Here is a 14,370-nt window from a genome sequence, read left to right as displayed (position 1 = left end):
AACTGTAAAATGTAGCAAAATGGCATTTGAGGGAAGAGATACCAAGTAGATTAAAAGTGATCTCACAAAGGTGAAAGACCTAATTGCAATGGAACTTGATGTACCAGAGAATCCAGAGAGAACAATCTAAAATAAAAACTGAGAGAAATGAAAATTTATAGAAACATAATTATGATACAAGGTTTCATCATAATTTATGATGTCAAGCAGAGACTAGATAAATAAGGTCCTAAAGGATGTAATTGGCTGTAATTTTCTTGAAAACGGAATGTAAATGTCATTTGGCAGGTTGTGTGATCTTCCATTCCCCACAGGCCTCTACAAGCCCTGTATTATATGAGGTTACCTGCCTGATCCCCAAGGCATTCAGATTTTTGATGCTAGCCAAGAGGATATAAAATCTGAAATCAATTAGCTTTAAATACTAGATATGTGATATTTCCTCATATAATGGAAAAAAATTTAATGTTAATATTTCTGAAATCAGATTCTTCTTACATGTAAAGCCAAAAGAAACTCAAAGCAGTCAGGAATGCATTTTAACGAGGAACATAGATGTAACTTGATGTAAGGTGTAAATTTAGCCTTGTGGGGAAGGAGTTAGTTCTGTTTGCACGTCAACTGAGTTCTCTGCTTTGCACTGCATATCCCAAATAGCTGGATTTTAACATTAATTTGGAATCCTAATTTTCACTTAAAATGTTTTCAAAATGTTACTGTCTGATGTAGCATTGACATAAAAATGCTAGAAGATTGTCCATCATGTGCTAGGCAATGCAATCATAAGGCAAAAACAAAAGTCTAATCTCTCAGAATAAATCACAGAATTTTAAAAGATCGTGAAGCTGGTATGACCAATGCATGAGTCATAAAGACTATTACTCAGGAACCAAACATCTGAGTGTCAAAAGCTTACAGCTGAATTCCTAGAGAAGCTGTTAGGAAAGAAAGAAGCACCAGTAATATTCAATAAAGCTCAACATTTTATAAAGAGATCAACATCATAAGTCTAAGTTTAAAATGTTTATGTTCTATTTAATGAAAAAGGCTCAGATTTAAATTGCGAGGTACTAAAGAAGAAGGTACATAATAGTAAGGATAAATGCATGCTATCATAGGTTAGTTAGTAGACAATAAAAATTTGTGTACATTTGATGCAGTGTTGTTTATTCTTCTGGAAAAAGATGTTATTATTATTATTTTTTGATGTGGAACATTTTTAAACTCTTTATTGAATTTGTTACAATACTGCTTCTGTTTTATGTTTTGGTTTTCTGGCCATGAGGCATGTGGGATCTTAGCTCCCCAACCAGGGAACGAACCTGCACCCCCTGCATTGGAAGGCGAAGTCTTAACCACTGGACTGCCAGGGAAGTCCCCAAGGTGTTATTAAATCAATGGTTTCTCTTATGACTATGGAATCTCAGAATTAAGGAAATAAACGATAATGAATTTTGTATTGCATAGAGAGGATGGCTCCTTTATATATGACAATGGTATATTTTAAGAAATTTATCATATGTGAAGGGCAGCACAATATAACACCCCAAAATATGCTTCTTTGGTGTAAGAATTATCTTGAGCTGATCATTTTTAAGAAACAGCTGAGAAAGGAGAAGCTCTGAAATGTGAGTAAAAGTTATCCTTTTGTAAGAGACTTTTACATGTTTAATGGAAATCTCCATTGGTAAGGGTTTCTCCCTCTCTGTGCCAGAAAAAGGAAGATAACTGTATCTCTAGAAATGCATCAATGGAGAAAGCATGAACTTAAATCTGCATAACTGTACCGACCTTTATTGTGCTTTGCCTGATAACCTCCCTTAACTGGCTCCCCATACCCCGAACATCTTTTGCCTTTAGTTGGAACTAGTATTTAAGGTGGTGGCTTGGGATATTTGGGAAAGTTACTCAGTTTTCCTGGTATCTCCCATGTATACAGGAGGTAAACATGCTAGTAAACTTGTTTGTTTTTCTCCTGTTAAGCTGTCTTTCATTACAGGGGGCATCTCAGCCAAAAACCTAGAAGGGTAAAAGGAAAATTATTTTCCTTCCCTACACAGGCTAATTCACACACACAAAAAATTTTTTAATAAATTTAAACTACAGAAATCATAGCCATCAATCACAAACAATACAACTAAAAATGTATCATGTAACTATAAACAAATATTGTCACCCCTAATAGTTATTGTGAGGAGAGCAAATTTTAAAATACAAAAAATAAGTAGAGAATTTAATAAAATTTAAAGAGGTACAAACCTATAAGATACAAGCAAATCTGTACTCTTGGGTAAATTACTGGATTTAGATGATAACATATGAGAATTTAGAGTTAAAGACAGCCAACACAGGTAAATATACTAACTCAGTGATTCTCAGCCTTCTCGGCTTCACATTAGGAACTTAAAAAACAAAAGAAAACATACCCAAGCCTAAATAAATTAAACAGGAATCTTGGAGGCAGTTAAGAGGGGCGTTAGTATTTTTTTTAAAGCTCCACAAGTAATTCTGAAATGCAGTCACAGTCAGCAATGGATTGAACAAAAATTTTTGAAAGTGCAAAAATTTGTCATAAGGAAAACAAGTCTAAAGCAAAAAGGATAAAAGCACAAATAGATAAATTTGAAAGGAGAAAAACAACTGCAATAAATAAATTCAAGAGTTTTTATTAATAAATAAAATAGGTAAGATTCTAGCATTGGGGAGGGAAAAAACTTTCCTCTACCCTTCTAGGTTCTTCTGACTGGTCTAACTGAATTAAACTGACGTGAGACAGATTAACAGGAGAAAAACCAAATTTCATTATGTAGTATAGGGGCTCCATAAGAATATGAAGCCCAAAGACAAGTTAGGCAATTGAAGCTTATATGCCATCTGAGAGAAGGGGAAGTGGGTAGGGGTTGCGACTTCAAAGGGGAGGAAGGCAATTCACAAGAAGATGAAAAAAAGCAAATGTTTGGTAAACAAACGTTTGCTGGGCCATACAGAAGCAATGGGAGAAAGAGAGGAATTTTAACTGACACTTTGCTAGGTTCCTCCCTGTCTCCCTTCATGGAACAGGTCCTGTATCTAAATTCTTTTAGGCAGTTAGGGAGAAAGTCAAAGGCTCTTTCTTAGTCTTTTGGGCCTTGACTGTTTTCAGCTCAGGATAATCCACATGCCTAAGAGACACTATTTGGGGTGGCAAATTTTGCTCCCCTGCACTAGCAAAGATAATCAAATAATGTAAATAAACAAAATCAGAAACGAGATAGTGCACAACATAGAGATGTAATAAATTATAAGATGTAAATTATCTTATTATAATAAATTATTCAAGCTTTTATGAACATAAATTTTAAAACCACAATTAAATAAGTGATTTTCTGTAAGAACCGTGAAGTATCAAAACACAATGAATAAACTAATAACCAAGTAAGAAGTAAAAAAATTACCAAAGTATTGCCCCAACAAAGGCTCCAACCAGGATGATTTACTAATAGATTCTTGCAAGCTTTCAAGGAAAAGAAAAGCACCACTTTATATAACTCCCCCAGGATACCAAAAAAGATGGAAAGCTATAAAGGTGAATTCCAATGCCTAATACACAAGGTATTAAAAAAAAAAAAAAGAAAACTATGGAGCAATAGTTTTCACCCTGGCTTCACATTAGAATCACCTGTAGAGCTTTATAAAATCGTGATGTTTGGGCCACATCCACACCTATACACACCCACACACTATGAAATCAGAATCCCTCAGGTCAGGCCCAGGTATCAGTGATTTTAAAGCTCCCCAAGTGATTACAATGTGCAAGCCTAGGTTGAGAACTACTGTTCCAGAGCAATTTCACTATTTATGATTTATAGAGCAAAGATCCTAACTAAAATACAAGCAAACAAAATTCAAGAGTCCATAACAGTCATAAGCAAACTACACAAAAAGCAGCATTTTCCTCACAGATGCAAAGATGTTTCTAAATTAGGAAGTAAGAGCAAATATATAATGATCTCAAACTGTTTCCTACCACATACGTTTTAAAATTCAAGAGTAATTCCTTAACAGGATAAAAAAGCATCTGCTTTAAAACAATAGCCTACATATCCAGTATTATATGTAATTGAACTATGTGTCTGCTACAATCAGGAACAGAACAAAAATGCCCCTACCAACATCATGATTTAATATTTTTTAGGAGTTCTGGACAATGTAAGAAGTAAAAATATTAGCAAGAAAGAGACAAAAGCTATCATTATAGATAGACAAAATAATGGCATAGGGAAACGCTGAAAAACTAAGAATAAATAAAAGATTTCAGCATAACCACAACTGAATCAAAAATATTCTTATGTACTAGCAATAACCACCTGAAAATACAGTGGAAGAAAACGGTATATTCACAATAGAATAAAAAATTACAAAACACTTAAAAATAGTTTTAATGAAAACTCTGTGACCCAGATAAAACTCTAAAAGTATTTACTAGAAGATATATGAAAACTTGACAAATAATAGGACAGGCAAAGTATATTCTGGATAAGCAGACTAAAATAACATATTTCAAATGGATATTTCATTGATGTTTTGGAAGGACTTGAAAAAATAATTCTAATTTCATCTGATAAACAGTCAGCCTATTAAAGATAATTATGAAAATTAAGAGTAATGTAGAAGACCTAACTGTCCTAGATTTTATACCTTACTTACTATTATGCTTCAGTTATTAAAACAGTGCAAAACCAGAGTAATGAGAGACACACTAGTGTGTGGAAAAGAATAGATAGTCTGGAAATACGCTCTATTACATATAGGAATTTAACACATGATGAAAGAGGAATCATGTCAGCAAGTGAAAAAAGTACTAACTTGGAAAACCATCAATGTATATCTCCACCTAAAATAAATTATAACCCAAAATAAATACCAGATGGATTATCAGCTTAAATATAACAAATCAATCCCTTTTAGCCTCCAAAAAAAATTATATATGTGGCAAAGCCCTGAAAGGGAGGATGACCATTCCAGATTTAAGAGAAAAAGACAAAATTATGAAAGAAAATATTAAAATTTAACTACAAAAACAAGTTATAACTTCAATAGGCTAAAATATAAATTAAAAACAAGCAACATACAAATAAGAAATTTAAAACATATGACAAAAGCTTAATTTATAAAAAAAATTTTAATTAATTCTTAAAGGATCTTAAGAAAGAAATAAAAACAGAACTTAAAATGCAGGAGAGGTTCAATTTAAAAAAGGAAAATATTCACTCTAAAAAAGTATCAGGTAAGTACAAATTAAAATAACAGTGAGGTGCCGGTTTTGTTTGTTTCTCCTATTAAATGAGCCTGGTAGGGTTATTCATTACCCATGGTATTTTAAATTATTGCAGTTCTTCTGAGGTAGTGTGATGCTCTGAAGAGCCATTTTAAAATTCCTATACTTCTTCTCAGGAACTCCATTTCCGGGCACGCAGCCCAAAGAAACAAACCAAAATATGGAGAAACATATGTGCAAAGATGTTCTTTGCAGCATTTTTTTTATTACACAAAAAAATTAGAGTGGGATAAATTAAAGATCTAACAAGAAAGGAAGGATCTGGTGAATTATGGCACATGTATGTATTCTATGGCATATTATGAAGGCAGTAGTATGATGTTTTTTAAAACGATGCAGCAATAAGAGAAATGCTTAGGATATGCACAAATGTTGAGTGAAAAAAAACCACAGGACTGAAAATGGTAACATACTACAACTATGTTTTCAAAACCATGTATATTTAAACTATGCTTTATAAACCATAATTATGCTTTTCAAAAACACTGGTGGGAGGGGTGGGAGGAAAGTAACAAAAAGCAAGCAATGGCGGCAACTCCAGTGACGGGCTGGCTGCGACGCACACGAGGGGCGGGGGGCAGTGACAAAAAGCAAGCAATGGCGGCAACTCCAGTGGCGCGCTGGCTACGACGCACATGAGGCAGGGGCGGACGGGTGCGAGGGACAGCTGTGGAGAGGAGGGAACAGACCTGAGGTAGAAGAATGGGGGGGGGGCACCCTGTGTGGCAGGAGTACTTCCGGTGGCCAGGGCAGGTGGGTGGAAGGAGCTGTGCCCTCCCCCCACCTCCTCCAGCGCTGGGTTCAGCCCCGCCCTCCTGTACTCCCTCAGCAGCCTGGACCTCTAGGCCACCAGCCCAGCTCAGGGGCCCCTGTGTGGGGTCCCTAAATTACCTTGCAGCCTTTTCGAGGGCTCTGACATCTCACAAGGGCCTTGTATTCCAAACCAAATAGAAAAGCTTTCTAATCCCAGAAGTGCTTTGATGTCCCGTAAGTGCCTTGACGCCCCGGAAGTAACTGTGTAAAAAAAAAAAAAAAAGTCGCTGCCATTTTTCTCGGGAGCTCGCTGAGGGCTTGGGCGCCGAGCCAAGCCTTCAGGCGATCCTGGATCTTTGTGACTTTTCCGAATAGTTTTGAGATCACAAACTCAGTAGAAGGACTTTGACATCTCTGGAACACGGAGAACTGTGATGGGCCAGTGAAAGAAAGGAGTAAGTGCCCTAAGCCGCGGGGGTGGGAGCGGCGCAAGGTAAAGGACCACAAGGAGCCCCCAGCAAACGCGGATGCCTCTGGGGGCCCAGTGACGTGGCGTCCTCCAGCCAGCCAGCTTAGGGCTGTGCATTACGTCCAGGGGAGCCTAGCCGCCCGGGTGCCTGAAAGCTCAGAAGGAGGTCCCTGTGGCCTTCAAGCCGAGGTTTCCTGGGGTTCATCCTGTCAGGGAAATTCCACCTCCTCATCTTACTTCTCTTTATACTCTTCCCATTCCTCAGGTTCGCGTGTGGGTGGAGCAGCCTCCAAAGACTGCCTGATTCGGAGCACTCCGGGTTCCTCTCGTGCGTGGAATCGCCTCAGCGCCATCCCCTTTGTGCTTTGCCAGCCCCGTTCTAGAAGAAATGGCTTCTTCAAAAGATGTCCACAACCTTACGGGGAATTCCAAACATAGTTTCTATAGCTCCATAAACCCTGAATTTGCAGCCATAGCTGAGGGTCAGAATAATGCGACTGAGGAAGCAGACGAGGGCCAGAGAAGCTGGGGTAGACAGCAAGACCAAAGCTCTTCAATGATATATGTGAAGGCGATCCGGGGCATGCTGGGAACATTGATGTTAGAAGGAGACGCTGCCACTAATACAAATTGGAGCCCAAGACAGCAGCCCAGCTCTGGAGGAAGATCAGCCACAGATGTCCCCTTCTCTGCTCCTCAAAGAATAGTGTCTGCCTCAGAGGTCAGAGAGAAGATAGACACAAGCGACTTCTGTGATAGGAGAATGATGGTACATCGTGAGAAGCCACTTGGTGACCCAAGGGCACTCATTTTTGAAGGCAGCTCTCCAGCCCTAAAATTTCTAGACAGACGTGACTGTCATTCACAAATCCAGAAGCATCAAGATAAGAGTATTGTAATTGAGCACCCTTCTTCAGGAGGTGGCTGGTCTGACGTGGATGAGAGTTCTGCCTTCAGATCCCCTCAGGAGGAGCCAGTCTCACTCAGTGCCGCAAGAATTTCAAGGCCTCCATCCTTCACAGCTGAGCCTGTCACCTACTGGCCTAATTTGTATAGTGGTCCTTGGCATGACTCTGCCAGCTACTGGCCCAGTAGTCCCAAGCCTCCTTGCCTTCTCTCCATGGGCGGCAGCAGCAGCAGCAACACATCCCAGGCTGGGAAGAGCAGCCAGAGTTTCTTGAGTGGTTATACCTTCAATTTTCCAGTGTACTCCCCAACCTGGTCCAGAGAACTTAAGTCATCAGAAGAAGATCAGTCTCCAAATTCTCATTCATTTCATTTCTCCAGAAGTTCAGAAGCCAGGATGAAGGAGAGGAGACACCATCTCCAAGAGGAGACACCATCACGTTCTCGGGGAGGACATGCATCTCATTCCCTGCCAAGGAGCCACTGGAAAAAAAGCCTACAGGCGGGTTTCATTGATACCCATTGTCACCTGGACATGCTCTATTCCAGGTTGTCTTTCACAGGGACGTTTAACAAGTTCAGAAAAATATATAGCAGCTCCTTCCCTAAGGAATTTCATGGCTGCATCTCTGATTTCTGTGATCCTCGCACACTGAAGGATGGTATATGGGTGGAGCTGTTGAAAGAGGATCTGGTCTGGGGGGCCTTTGGCTGTCACCCCCATTTTGCACGTTACTACCGTATGAGTCACGAAACAGATATTGTGCAAGCCTTACGGCACCCCAAGGCTGTAGCATATGGAGAAATTGGCTTGGATTACTCCCATAAGTGCAGCACACCTGTCCCACAGCAGCAAAAGATATTTGAGAGACAGCTGCAGCTGGCCATCACTTTAAACAAGCCCGTGCTGATCCACTGCCGAGAAGCTGAGAAAGATCTGAGGGACATCCTGAAAAAAATTATGCCCTCTGACTACAAGATCCATTGGCATTGCTTCATTGGCAGTTACGCAGTCATCGAGCCCCTTCTGGACTACTTCCCCAACATGTCTGTGGGCTTCACTGGAGTCCTGACTTACCCTTCTGCCTGGGAGGTCCACGATGCTGTGAGAAAGATCCCGCTGGAGAGAATCGTCGTGGAAACCGATGCTCCCTACTTCATCCCTCGTGGGGTTCCCAAAAACCTTTGCCCACTTGCCCACCCAGGCCTGGCCCTGCATACGGTTCAAGAGATTGCCAGAATCAAAGGTCAGCCACTCTCCCACACCTTGGCCACCTTACGAGAGAACACTAGTCGCCTCTACAATATTTAAGCAGAGAGGGCACAGTCAGGAGTCTTCCAGAAAAGGGAGACCAGCAGGCTGACAACATAGACTTGGTTTGAACTCTGCCTGTGTCCCAGGTCAAGGATGTGTTTGGCAAGCCCATTGGAACAGAAGAAACCAGGACAGGATGTTCTCCACAAAACTTCTTCATAAGACTTCTGCTTCCGGCTGGTAGGGTGGGGTGCAGTGGGATGGGAGGAAGACTAAGGGGAACTGCCCTTGATGTTATTAGGGGTTTCCTTCCAGCCCAGTTGTGCCAGGGTAGTCAGTAGAGAAGAAAGAGTTCCATAAGGTTCTGGTTTGCTAATCCAAATCCCTGTTCTCTGCAGCCTGTGTTTCTGAGCAGTTGGTGACTAAAGTCACCCACCTACTTGTCTTTAAAAAAAAAACAAAGCAAGGAATGTTGAATTTTAGAAGTGAGCTAGGTGATTTGTTCCGTTTATTCCCAAAATGTATTTGTTATTATAGGAATTCTATAGTCCATATGGGTTGTTGTTAAATTTGTAAATTCAGTGACTGTTCAACTTGCAATTTCTTATTTCTAAAGATAAACCAACAGTAGCATTTCATCTAAGAGGAAATCAATTTAGATAAAAATTAGTTAATAGTCATAATGTGCCAGGGAGGGCTGTGGGGGACCTTAGAATTGATGGGAGCCAAATCGGTTGAATTTTACAACCACTGAGGAGATGAGTTTTGAATCTGAACTGAACTCCCTCCCCACACTTGGATAATTCCAAAGCTCTTCAGATAACTAGCATACTAGTAATAGCAACTCTTCATTCAAATTGCTCTGGTTCTTAACAAGGCCCAAATGTATATCATTTAGAAATACCATTCTCCACAAGGGCAGAAACAGAGAAGAGCTTCAGCTGCCCATTTGGCAAACAGCCTTCCTCCTTGAGAAATTAAAATGAACCCACATTTTAAGGAAAACATTTGAGTTAGGAAATTTAGCTTTGCCATCCAAGGCACACACCTAAGTCTAGGAGTCTGATTACTGGATGAGAAATTCCATTTTTAAAATGGAAAATCTCTTTTACTCTTGAAAACTAAATCAATGAAAAGAGGCCCAGCATACTTCAGACTTCTCTAGTTTCCTTTGTGCCTATTTATGAGGATCCAGAAAAATCAGCTGGCTCCTCACCATCTGGTTCTCAGCTCAGAAGTCTCCTCCACAGAGAAGCCCTCCCTGACCACCAATCTGTAAGTGTTCACCTCACCTGGGAGGGAAAAAAATCCTGGACTTACTATTTTGATTTAATCCTAGCACTTAGCCCTGTCTGAGATTGTGTTGTTAATAGATATGTGTGTTCATTGGTTATCTTCCCCACTATATTGTAAGTTTCCAAGCTTGTTAGTCTCCTTCACACTGTACATACACCCGATGTTAGAAGAGTGCCTGGAACGGAGCAGGCACTCAGCAAAGATTTCTTGGATTAACATATGAATGAATAACTTCGTTAACACCTGGCAGTTAATGATAGTATTTGGGCGAGGTGGCAGATATTAGTAAGAGAATAGAGTAATAAGCCATCCTAGTTCTAGCATTCCTCTTTAATTTACAAGGCAAGGCAAGGTTGAAAGGCCACCTATATTCTGCCGGTAGATGTCATCCATAATAAAAGAAATAAATGAAAAAGATCAAGCTCTACCAGGAACTTGACAGTTCATATTTCCTATAAATAACACTGAGTATAGCATAGATTTCCCCTTTGTTGGGAATCCAGTCTTTTGAGAAGAAGAAAGCTGTAGCTGAAGTGCTTCACTTTCCTTAGTAGAACGAAGGAAGCTGATGCAGTGTTAAAGGTGCAACTTGATTATATTTTTCAAGACAGAAGACGTTCAAAAATTAAGCCAATGTTTTGAGTTAGGAAGGTTTTCTTCCATTTAATGTACACTTTAAATAGACATTGTTCACAGTGTGTCCCTCAACCCACTGGAGCCCTGAGCTTGTGATAAACAATTTTAGGGAAGAGGGTTCCATGGGCACACACTTTTGGTAAATAATGAGTTGTACAAAGTTCCTCAGATTTTTTTTTCATTTCACATTTCCTGTGATATGCTAATGTGAGCCACAAATACCCAAGAAGGTGTTTCTCAAAGTTACTTCTAGATTAATTTGATTAACTTGAGGTACAATTCAATGAGCTCAAGTTCTTTGGAAACACGACCTTAGTCACACTCTTGCTGTTGTGATGCCCTTATCACATTTTGTGCATATCTCCACTCATCACATTCCTTTCTCACAACATAAGATCTGTGGAGAACACAATGTTATTCATCTGATTCTAGCAAAGTGACATTACCAAGTGAGCATTTTAAAAATGGGTGTGAATGAACGGTTGCTTTTGTAAGCACACAATCAACAAGATAAACAGGATATACACATATTATAATTAAAGTAAGTTTCCTTTCCAAAAAAAAAATGATCTTCTTATATGGAGAAAATACTTTCCTTACCTGCTCCTCTCCCTCTACAATTTTGATGGCAAATGCACAGACCATACTCTGCAGTGTTTCTAACATGCAGGAGAGAACCTTGCCATAATTCAGCTTTATTTCTTTAGGAACGGGAGTGAGCAATATAGTCTTTTCTGAGTGTAGTACATCCAGAGTGGCCTAAGTCAAAACTCACAATCTTCCTTTACTTATTTCTTGAATACAGTAAAGAACACTTGTTTCATCTATTCATGTTACTAGTAAAAAACAAAAACAAGAAAAAAAACACAAAAAACAAGAACCAAAGAAACCACAAACAAAAAAAACCCACCAAAAAAACACAAAAAACCCACAAAAACGAACAAACAACTCGTGATCCAGATGTCCCTCCCTCCCTCCCACCCTCCCTATCCCACCCCTCTAGGCAGTCACAGAGCACGGAGCTGATCTCCCTGTGCTATGCGGGTTTGAGACTACCAAAGAGCACAAAGTGGCGGGAAAAGTCCACAACCCTACTACTTAGAGACAATCACTTCAACAGCTGGAGTAGCTCTTTGGAGGTTTTCTCTAATATTTCCCTAGTTATTGGCCAATTCCAGTGTTGTACTCCTTGAGTCAACTTTGCTACTTAATATTTACTATAATATTCACTTCACTTTATAATTAGCATAAGCAGTGCATTTTATTTCCTATGAATTTGTGATTTAAATACATTATTTTGTGTATTTTTGTTTGCTTTCCTGAGTAAATAAGCTAGAAGTCTAGAAGTTTGTTAATTCTGTTGTTTTTAAGACTCAACTCCTTGACTTCTTGTTCAAATCTATTCTGTTTACTGATTTACAAAATTCTGCTTTTAAATTTATTAATTTTTTCCTTCAGTTCTCAGATGAAATTTTTTGTGTTATGCTTTTTCTAGTGCCTTAATTAAATGCTTGGTTTATTTTTAATTTGGGGGGGAAAGAACAAAGCATTCAATATTATAAATCTGCCTTACTTATAACTCTGCTGTATCTATAGGACTTTTTATTTTAATGAAGTTCATTTTCTCACTATAAAAATTAATACATATGCATTACAAAAATATGAAAATAGGAACAGAAAGAAGTGTAGGATATTTCTACTACCTAGAACCCACTGTTTTGTTAATGTCTTTCCTTAACATAATGGTGATTCTATGTCAAATTGTGTATACTTTTAAGAAATTCTTATTTTCATTATGCCAAATTATATATACTTTAAAAAAATGATTATATTTTCATGCCCATACTCACTGAAGATTTATGTGCCACAAAATCCCACCACCAATCTATATACAGTTTTCATGTTCTGGTGTATTTTTACTTTAAAAGTCTTTTTTCTTTTTTAATGTAGTTAAAAACACAAAGTATATATGTTTATTAAGCAGAGTTAAAAGAAGGAATATTTACAGGTCCTAGAGAAAGATGATATAAGAAGCCTTTTTCCCCATTGATTGAGAGAGATTTCAACTCTATTCATTGTTACTTTTAATTTGTAAAGAATTGTCAGTTCAAGTGTGAATAGCAAAAAATTAACATCTATTGGAACAACTCCCTTGAATGGCGAAAAATACTATATTTTTTCTTTTTATATCCCTATCTTGCATTTGTCATTTTATTATTATTTATTGTGCTTTTATCTTTCAATAAACATTTAAAATGTTTACACTGTTTTCAACTTTATTTATATTTTATAATTACTTATAAGTTTGTTTCCATTGCTCACCACTAACCCTTTTATTTCATGGCTTCCCTCATGGTTGAACTGTTTAATTTGCTTTACAACTGGCTGGAGTACATGTTCAAGCAACTTTCTCAGGAAAAGTATGTGGACGGCATATTTGTGAGAAATCATATATCTGAGAACATCCTTCTGTGGCTTTCACTAATACCACCTTGGCTGAGTCTAGAATTTGTGGGTCACAAACATTTTCCCCTAAAAGTTATAGACATTGCTTCCCTGTCTTCTGGCATTTAAGACTGCAGAGAATTCTGATGTCAACTTCTCCTTCTTTGGGGGTTAAACTACTTTTTCTCTCAGGATGCTAGGTAATTAATTTGCTTTATCCTTGACATTAACATAAAAAACGCCAGACTATATCTAATTATTGGTCTCTTTTTTTGTTGTTTTCTCTGGTACACGGTAAGCATTTGATCTGTAGATCTGTGTGTTTTTATAGTCCAGAAAGTTGGTTTTGTTTTTATTGTTTTTTTATGGCATGCTTAACTGATTTGGTTGCTTTTAATCTAGCTTCTAATTCTTTCGGAACAATTGTCTATATATTATAAGAGCTCCATCCTCTGTCCAACCTTTCATTACCTATCTCAAGCTCTCATATCTGACCTTTTCCTCTGCATTCTGGGAGAATTTCTCAAGTTTGCCTTTTCCATTACTCATCTCATATTCTCCAGTTTCTTTTTTTTAAAATTTTACTACATATAATGCTTTTTAGTTTCCTCACATTTCTTCCTCCTTCAGCAAGTTCCCTTTCCTTTTCACCTACAGTCTCATTCAACAATATTTTAAACGTATTCTCTTTTCTCCTTCTAGACTTCACTTCAGTTTGCTTTAAATGCTTACTTTGTTTTGTATACTTCTTTGCACTCAATAGAAAGCACAAAGCAAATCATTATCACAAATATTCATTTTCCTATAGAAGGCATACTTTTAAAATAAATATTGTTTTTCCTCTGCCTCTTAAATACTATGTTCTCCTCCATTTACACCGCAGAGCCTTTCCAGAAACCTTCTGTTGGGTTTCTTTGTTCATTCTTGAACAAAGAGCAGTCTATCCAGGCTGATGTTTTTCTAAAAATAGGGTGGGCAGGTCTTCTTTCCTTCCTTCAGCGTCCATTCCAATGTTCTGATTCTTCCTCTCAGTGGGAAGCTGGTTGATAGAAATTCATATACATGAATGTTAAGGGAAGCAGGGACGGAATTGGGGCCATGGAGAGTCCCCTTAAGGAAAAACTTCAGATTTTTCCACACAAAAATTTTATAAATTGACCTGACCTCCACTCCGGGAACAGAGCGAATATAACCAGTCCTTCGTGTGCATTGCCTGTCGCATCAGAGAAACGCCCTAATGCAGGGCCTGCTTTTTCCCTCAGTGTGACTATTCCTGGGCCTCCTAGTGACACT

At 38.4% G+C, this 14,370-nt stretch overlaps 1 protein-coding gene and 1 pseudogene across 1 annotated transcript in view; one reads left to right on the top strand and one right to left on the bottom strand.

Moving 5' to 3' along the window:
• EFHC2 (EF-hand domain containing 2) overlaps positions 1-14,370 on the bottom strand; it is a 194,578-nt gene that overhangs the window by 124,433 nt on the left and 55,775 nt on the right.
• LOC132418462 (putative deoxyribonuclease TATDN2 pseudogene) lies at positions 6,729-8,757 on the top strand (annotated as a pseudogene).

The sequence above is a fragment of the Delphinus delphis genome, chromosome X (assembly GCF_949987515.2).
Source record: "Delphinus delphis chromosome X, mDelDel1.2, whole genome shotgun sequence".
Classification (NCBI taxonomy): domain Eukaryota; kingdom Metazoa; phylum Chordata; class Mammalia; order Artiodactyla; family Delphinidae; genus Delphinus; species Delphinus delphis.
This window is presented reverse-complemented; position numbering and strand designations above follow the sequence as displayed.